The sequence below is a fragment of the Pituophis catenifer genome, unplaced genomic scaffold (genome assembly GCF_029215685.1).
Source record: "Pituophis catenifer annectens isolate HBS135680 unplaced genomic scaffold, rPitCat1.0.hap2 SCAF_9, whole genome shotgun sequence".
In the NCBI taxonomy this organism is placed as follows: domain Eukaryota; kingdom Metazoa; phylum Chordata; class Lepidosauria; order Squamata; family Colubridae; genus Pituophis; species Pituophis catenifer.
In genome coordinates this window covers 9,641,133-9,650,629 of record NW_027256889.1, presented here as the reverse complement: position 1 = coordinate 9,650,629, position 9,497 = coordinate 9,641,133, and positions in this window count along the sequence as shown.

Sequence of the window (9,497 nt, the reverse complement as noted above, 5' to 3'; positions counted from 1 at the left end):
GGGTTTCCTGCTTGAGCCAGAATTGGACCAGAAGACCTCCAAGGTCCCTTCCAGCTCTGTTATTCTGTTATTATTCTGTTATTTCTGACCAACCAGGTTTCCATTATGTGTCACTGCTTCTCATCTTTCAAAAGAGCCCACGCTTCATGAGAGATGGGAGTGGGATTCTGCTTCCTAATTGAAAAAGCGAGGATTTTAACTACGGTTTCATTCGTGGCAACTGAAGGGCTCTACGTATCTGATTGGAGGTTTTTCTTTTAACCTCATTAAAATTAATCACAGATTATGAAATCAAATCAAATCAAAGCATTTTATTATATACAAGATTTTTAGAATGTGTCGTGCCAAACTTTTTTTAAAAAAAAATTCTCACCGCACTGCATGTCCCCCCCCCCCGCCTCCATGGAATGATAAATGAAACATCCCACAATGGATGGAAAAAGGGATGGAGTTGGCTGCTTTAATTAAAGAAAAGGGTTTATCCAGTTTTGTTTCCACTTGGAAGCTCCTTCTGGTCTTTATGCTCGAAACAGGAAAAAAAAATGAAACTTTGATTGTAGGTTTTGACGATAAGATTAATTTTGTTGTTACAGAAATGCCTGGCACTCACTAAATACAAAAGAGAGATTGGGATTGTAACTGTATTTTGTATTCATTGAACATAAAATGATAGAGTTGGAAGGGACCTCAGAGATCTTCTAGTCCAGCTCCCCACTGGAGCAGAAGACCATATACCCATGATGGCAAACCTACGGCACGCGTGCCAGAGGTGGCATGCAGAGCCCTCTCTGTGGGCACGCCAGCTGTCGCCCCAGCTCAGCTCCACCATGCATGCGGAGGCCCACACTGGCCAGCTGGTGTTTGGGTCTCTGCTGCGCATGCACGGGGGGCAGGACGCATGCGTGGGGAGGGTGCAGGTTGGTGCAGGAGGCTTTCCAGGCTGAAAATGGGGCATGGGGGGGCCTCATGCACCCCATTTTGGGCCTGGAAATCCTCCTGCACCAACCTGGAAGCCAAAATGGGGCACAGGGGAGCGCGGGGTGCATGCACAGAGGACCCGGGGCACATGCACGGGGCCACTCATGCATGCACGGGGGCGCTCACATTGCATTTTGGGGGTTCGGGCACGCTTGCGTGCATTTGCGCGAGCGCACTTTGGGCACTTACCACCAAAAAGGTTAACCATCACTGCCCTATACCATTTCAGAGAGATGGCTGTCCAGCCACTTTTTGAAAGCCTTCAATGATGGAGCACCCACAACTTCTGAAGGCAAGTTATCCCATTGGTTGATTGCTCTCACCATTAGGAAATGTCTCCTTAGTTCTAGGTTGCTTCTCTCTTTGGTTAGTTTCCATCCATTGTTTCTTGTCTTTGTCAAGTTTCGAGGTCATCTCAAATAAATTGCATTTTAAACATTTTAAACAAAATCTTTGATGAAAAACTCTCATTTATTAGCACGACATTCTAACTCCGACTTCATCGTAGCCACCACTGACTTCCTGACCCAAAACCCTCCTTTTCCTTTCCCCACTCCTCTGCACTCATTGACCATCTTTCAAATCACTCTACCCCTAATCTTCCAAATCACTCTACCCCTAATCTACTGCTTCAGCTCAAAGGAATTTCCCCCCTCCCATCCCATCTCCTAGGGAATATTATCTCCAGGGAAAATAAGTAGGTGAAAAGTCAAACGTCCCTTTCCAGACGCCTCCGCTTCTTCTTATGTCAGCACTAGAGTGAATGCAGCTTGAAGTGCTGACAGTCTTGCCGTTTGGTGCTTTGGAAAATAGTTTGACCTCCTCATCTTTGTAGGAGCCCCTGAAATATTGGAACAGTGCTACTGCACTGAAAAAAATTGGAAGTCCCTGCTTTTTTTCCCTTTCCTTTTTACTTTGTACCGGTCTCCTCTTCTTTACCTCTGCTTTAAAAAGTAATGAGGAATGAAACAGATGCAAACCAATCAGCTGCAGTTCCTACCGTTATACGGACATCTTCTTCTTTGTCAATAGTAATACTATGATCATACACTTTGATACAGATTCGCTGGAGCTTGAAAACACCCTGATTGTCCATCTTGCTGTTCTTCTCTTCAACCTTGAAGGGCTCAAGCTTTGGGTCGCTGCCACAATACTGTGCAATGCTATATGTGCCAGAGTCTTTAAAATCCATAAAGAGGCCATCAAAAGTCTGGAAATACTTGGCTGTGGTGCCCACACAGGTTCCCGTGTACTTATGGATGCAAGTTGGTTGACCCTGTAGAATTTTGCATACTTCTTTGGTCCTGCACTTGAGCGTTCTGCAGGGATCTGAGAGAGGAAAACAGAACCCAGCAATATATGACACTGTTGATTAACTCAGAAGATTCACCGCTCCATGCACTTAGATCTTAGGATAAATTAATTTATGTTAATGGGTGTAGTTTTCCTATTAACCTCCTCTTTCTATCCCATTGAAACCCATCTTTGAGACTGCTTTGAATATCATGAATGTAGCTACTGAAAAAGAGGACATATCCATTTTGGACCTTGAAATATGTTGGTCTAATGAAGTTTGCATGAAAAATATTTCTTGTTTCGACTATCCTCTAAATATTTCCTCCATGCATCCCTCCCCCCCACTGTTTGTATTAATGAGAGAGAGACGTTGGGAGTGAAAATTACATCCAAATTGTCATGTGTGAAATCAGCTTTGGGATTCCACAGCAATAATTTCTGGGAGAGATTGGATGGATTAAATCAAATGTTTCCCCAACCTTATCTTCTTTTTTTCAACAATGGTTGACTTCTTAGAAGTCTGCAGACACAGTACAAAGTTAATAGACCCATCCCTGTAGTGGTAGGTTACTACCAGTTTGCCCTGGTTTGGGCGAACTGGTAGCGGCGGCAGCGGGAGGCTCCACCCACCTGCCCAGACATCATCAAAAATGTTCTGCACATGCGCAGAACCTTCTACACATGCAGAAGCGAGCACGCACACCCACACATTCCCAATAGTGAACTGGTAGCGCCGGGATTTGAAACCCACTACTGCATCCCTAGTATATAGTTGTTGTGGTCCGCCTGCAGCCTGTGAAGCTGCCAGCGGAGTTGGACAGCGATGAGGCTGAGGAAGAACATGGGCCAGTCCTGGAGGCTGGGGAAGGCCTGGATGAAAGCTCTGCATCGGAGGCAGAGAAGGGGCCAGGGCCATCGGGGAGTGATGTACGGACTTCAGAGCCTCCAGAGGCTGACAGGAGAGAGACAGAGGAACAGGAGGAGCCTGTTCCTAGTGCACGTATGAGAAGAGCTGCCAGAAGGCAGGAGCAGATAAAGCAGAGAGGACTACTCGGGAGTAGGCCCAAGAGATGATTGGCCCCTCCCATAAGACTTAAAAGACCAGCAACGGCTCTTGGCCTCTTTGCCAGAAAACAACCGTTGAGAGAATTGCTTCTTGTTTCACTGTATTCATTTCTTTTTGGCGTCTGCTGCTTCTGAAGTTTGCCTAATTATCCCAAGGTCAGTGATAAACTGTGGAATGGTGTTTTGAAGAATTTGCTTTAATTTAGTTTGGACTACACTGAGAATGAGTTAATTCTCAGCTGTTCTAATAAAGTCTGTTTGTTTTTGAACTGTTTGTATTTAATACTAACTACTTGGGTCTGGTCACAACAATAGTTAATATTATTGCACTGCATAATATTGCATCACGCTGATGCAACATATGTCAGGTTGATTAAAAAGCCTTCCACATATAGGATAAATAACAAGAATATAATCTGGAAGGCATCAGGTTAGGCAAAGGTCAGTTAAAGGAAGAAAGAAACATAACCTTAAAACACTATATTGAATCTGATTACTGAATTAATTTATTCCCCATGTCTGCAGAATACTTTAAAACATAGACCCACCAAATGGGTCGGATTCAGCCAGTTCAGACCAGTTCGGGCAAACCGGTAGCTCCGACGATCAGTTGGCCCTGCCCACCCACCCCTGCTGTATCCTGTCCTTTATTTCCTGCTTTGTAGCTCATCTCAATCGCGCTGCACAGCTGATTCCATCCCCCACCCCCCGCTGTTCTACTTAACCATTGGTTAAAGTTTTGGAAGGTAAGCAGCTGAGCTTCTAAATGCTCCATTTTCAGCTCTTCGCGCAAGCACCTTTGGCGTGAGTGCACGCATAGCAGCGCTTACCGAACCGGTTGTTAAGCCGGCAACATTTCACCACTGATTGGATTCATATAATAATAATTCTAAGCCACCAAAAAAAAAAAAAAAACCGCACCAAATTATGTATTAATCAAGCTTAGTAAGTTGCCCAAAAGCATCTGTTAGGGCTTTTGTTCACCTGGCTAAACATATTGTGTGAACCAGGGGTGGGTTCTACTTACCTTTACTACCAGTTTGCAATGGGATTGCGCGTGTGTGCTTGCTTCGCTCACACACATGCGCAGAAGTGTTTTGATGACATCAGGGTCAGTGGGCAGAGCCTCCCAACGGTTTTACTACTGGTGCGAACCGGGAGCAACCCATCACTGGGTCACACAGTCAAGGTTATGAAGAAAGGAAGAAGCAATTTCCTCTTACCATTTGCGCAAGCCGCAGGAGAACCGCAAGCCTTTCCATTTGCAATCCCGACACTCAACAGCCCAAAAGGGGAGCTGGGATGTTCTATTCTGTGGATGGTATTTTGCGTTTGGCCTAAGCTGTGAGCAGTCCAAGAGTAATCGGTGCCAGAGACTACATGCCATTGCAGAGTGTGCAATGGCCTGCTGTCCACAGTGATCCCGGAAATTTCTGAAGATTTGGCAATGATCAGGGCATAGTTCTCAAACTGGTCACTACTATAGGTGTTGTAGGCCAGGCAGTAGCTGGAGATATCAGGTATTGCCATGAAGAATGGATCGTATTTAAGATTCCCAAAGATGCCACCGTCACTGAAAAACATAACTTGGATGCCAGAACTAGCTGAGATGGACATGGCAGTTGTGCCTTGAATGCCATAAAATACTACCCGGGCAGCCTGCAAAATTCTGGTATTCTTGATTTGTCCATTCTGGACATCAACCCGAGTGCTTTGGGAAGCAGAAACATACACAATGTCATACTCTGTATTAAAAGGTAAAGAGGGAACAATGAACTTGGTACCCCAGCTGGTAACAGGCAAAAGCTGTTCAAGGACATGATCACACTGGATTTGCCTGGAGACGCATGTATGTCCAGTATAGACAGCCACTGGTTTCTCGGAGACTATTTTAGTACCAGAGAGGTCCACTTGGCCTTGGAACTGAGCAGCCTGATAAGGTTGAAGGGAGATGGTCAACTTGCTTCCTCGTAAGTAGGGTTTTCCTTGGAAAGTCACAGGACCTTTCAGGGAGACCTCAATTGATGTGGGTTCTGCCCAGCTTATAATGGCAAATTCTCGGTAGCGATCGGTACCCACATTTGGTGTCATGACATAATATTCAGTACCCAAGCTTTCCATGGGATAGACAATAGTGGTGCCAGCGGAGTGCGGTTTGTAGGAAAGGGAAACAATGGAGATATCATTGTCAGCCCGGATGGTGAGTGTATTGTCAAAAATGTTGCTTCCAACCATCTCAGCCTCTGGTGGGATTTTCACTGAGAGTGTTTCTCCAGCGTTCGCGATGACCGTTACCCTCAGCGCAGGTTGTTTCATGAAGATAGTAACAGATGTGGCCTGAACGGAACCTGTGATGAGAAGCTTAAATTCTCCCTGGAACCTTTGTGGAAAACCATTTTGCATGAATGCAGTGAGAAACTCTTTTCCTAATGGGCTTGAGGAAACGGGGATGGGGAGGACATTTAACATGATCCAGGCAGACCAACTCAAAATGCCTAAGCGGGGAACAAAAAGATGTAAATGTTACGGCATGATAAATAATCTCAAAACTAGCATGCCTGTATGTTCTCCGGAAGTATGGAAAATGTAATTGGCCCTTTGTTGAAGTAAGGTCAAGAAAGAAGTTCTCAATAAGAGCCTTGATAGTACAGTGGTTTAGTGCACCCTGTGATTAACACAGCTGCCTGCAATTTCTGCTGGTTCGAATCTCTCCAAGGCTCAAGGTTGACTCAGCCTTCCATCCTTTCTAAGGTAGGTGAAATGAGGACCCAGTTTGTGGGGGCAATAAGCTGACTTTGTATAAAATATACAAAAGAATGAAGGCTATTGCTTAATGCATTGTAAGCCGCCCTGAGTTTCCGGAGAAGGGCGGCATATAAATCCAATTTAAAAAATAAATAAATAAATAAGGGGTGGAATCCAGTGAAGATCATTGTACAACTTGAACCTGGTCAACATGATGTGTCTAATCTTATAACTGCAATGGTATGTGGTAAAGACTTTGGTCAAAGAGCTGCTGCCTAGGGAAGAGTCAGATAAGAGACAGCATAGCCCACAACTGGTTAATGGATGGGGCAAGAGGCTCTGAAGAGATCCTCTCTAGTTTCTTCGATGGTAAAGGAGGGGGGAGAACAATTGTATTTTCACACTTGCAAGATTGATGTCAGCCTCACGGGATGAATCAGACAGGAATTACAACCAGATGAGCTACTTCTATTTAATTTTAGTGCGATGTTGACAAATCTTGCAAGACTAAAAGTATAATTCTCCACCCACCACCACATCTCTTTTATTGCCCAAGAAACCAGGGAGAGTCTCTTTTGAGCTTTTTACTCTGGCCACTATCCAGCTGCAAGCTACACTGTCTGTTATCTGACTATTCCCCAGGCAATGTCTCTTGGCTCAGTCTCTCAAGGTTTTCCCCACATACCATTACAATAACAGTGATGAAGTACAATGACTAAACAAGACCATCTTTAAAAGAATTTGTTGCGTTATGAGCCAAAGGAGTCTGTGATTTATGTACAGAGACCCTGTCAATTATTTCTTTTAATCTATTAGTCGTCTTGCCCTTGTTTATGTTGGCTCCTCTTGTCTATCACTTTTCTTTTCTACTAAGATCGTGTCATTTTATTCAAAGGTTGGGCAGGGGCTACCCCCACCCAATACCTTCCTCTAGATTGAAGACAGCATATTGAAAAATTCCAAAGATTTCTTGATTTGTGCAATATTTATCTGGCCAGAATTCTATAAAGCTACAGCCAGAATCTTGTGCCTTAGAATGTAAAAGGATATCTTAAATTCACATCAGCACAGAATGTGAAGAGTTGCTCTTGTGCAATTACATTCCCACTTGTCCCATTTACAAAAGAGAACAAAGGGCACCAGGGATGGTATGGAGTACTCACCAAAAAACATACCCAACTTGCTCCAGAGGTTGATTAACTTCATGATTGACCTCCTATTAACCGAAGCTGCAAAATACATTTTAAGATTAGCTCTGTCCTGCATTCTGTTGGAAGTTCTGTCTTTCCAACATCTAGCTGTTGAAAGGCATTCTGTGTTTTTATTTGTGTGTGTTTATACATACCTTCAAGTTAGTTTTGGCTTCGGGCAACTTCCTGGACAAGTCCTTACATTTTCTTGGCAAGATTTCAGAAGTGGTTTGCCGTTGTCTGATTCCTATGCCTGAGACAGAATAACTGGTCCAAGCTCACCCACCTGGCTTTGTACCCAAGGCAGGACTAGAACTCACATCTCCCAGTTTCTAACCTGATGCTTTAACCACTACACCAAACCACCTCTCCATGTTTTTATAGCACATTAACTTCAAATGTGTTTGCGAACAAAGGGGATCAATTCAGCAGTAATCTCTATGATTCAGTAAAAGATATTCTTCACTCGCATGCAGTTCAATCTAAATAAGACCAACAAAAAATTCCCATATGGATAAGATAAATGCTACCAAAGCTCCCTACAATTTGAGGAACATTTTATTTATTTTTGAGAGTATACTGGAGAGCTACAAAACTCACATCATACATAATCTCATTTTTTTTTTTTTTTTGTTTAACAAATAAAATAGTTTTGGGCTATTAGAGATGGTTCGTCTCTCTTGAATCATTTATCAAAAACAAGGGGAACAGTGCTAATGATATTTTAATATCTTCTGTAAATATCTTGTGTATGTATTTTAATATAAATATACAGGGCTTCAAAAATTTTAGCAAGGGGTTCTCTGCCCAGTTGCTGGGTGGGCATCACCATGGTAGGTGTGGCCTAGTCGGCCTCCTGCACCATGGAGGGGGAATGTTTTTGCCCTCCCCGGGCTCTGGAGGCTTTCTTCGAGCCTCCAGAAGGGCGAAAACGGCCTCCCCAGGCTCTGGTCTTTCCGAACTTCCGGTAGGCCTGTCGATCGAAAGGTCGGCAGTTCAGCAGTTCGAATTCCTAGTGCCGCGTAACGGGGTGAGCTCCCGTTACTTGTCCCAGCTTCTGCCAACCTAGCAGTTCGAAAGCACGTAAAAAATGCAAGTAGAAAAATAGGGACCACCTTTGGTAGGAAGGTAACAACGTTCCGTGCGTCTTTGGCGTTTAGTCATGCCGGCCACATGACCACATAGACAACTTCAGATAGTGCTGGCTCTTCGGCTTTGAAACAGAGATAAGCACTGCCCCCTAGAGTCAGGAACGACTAGCACATATGTGCGAGGGGAACCTTTACCTTTTATAAAGAAACATCTTGTTCTAAATAGTTTTTGAGTACTTTTTAACTGTAACAGATAAGTGGGATACATTTCTTTCTTTCTTCCTTCCTTTCTTTTCTTTTCTTTTCTTTCTCACTTACTTTTAAAGCACAGGAATCTGAGTAGCAGAGAAAAAAATTCCTTTTGGCAGAGTCTTAATTATGAGCCCAAAGGCATTTGAGATCACACAATTTCCTTCTTTCCTATTTTAGCTCTTGTTGTGAGCAAATAAAGAAATAGTAAAGGGAACAGGCTGTTTGTTTTATTTATTAATTGGGGGGGGGGAATCAGGGATCAGAAGACCACAGTCAGCAGCAATGCCTGAATAAGGGGAGGGGTCAGAAAAGTTGAGATGGTAACCACAACGGAGTGACTGAAGCCTAGTTTATTTTTTTAGGTGTGTCGCATAGGTTGGGCAGCCAATAAATGTAAATAAATAAGAAATAAACACATTTTAAAGGGGGGTGGTAGCCACCATCTTGGCTTTCCTCCCCCTCCCTTCTTCCTCCCTTCCCCCCCCCCCCGGGCAGCAGATGCTTTTGCCAGGCAGAATTTCAGTATATTGAAATTAGGGTCCCACAGCTGTTTTTTAAAAATGAGACCATTTTCATCCATAATTGAAGAGCTAAAATAGGAAAGGAGGAAATTGTGTGATCTCAAATGCCTTTGGGCTCATAATTAAGACTCTGCCAAAAGGAATTTTTTCCCCTGCTACTCAGAATCCTGTGCTTTAAGAGTAAGCGAGAAGGAAAAGAAAAAAAGAAAAAAGAAAGAAATTTAACCAGCAAATCTTTCCCAGTCATCCTACCTTGAAATTAAGTAGACAGAATTTCTGCCTGTTCATACAACCGTTACCCTCTTTTTGTGTCAGTGAGCAAAAACGACAGCCCAGGATTGTATAAGATGCAGATCTCG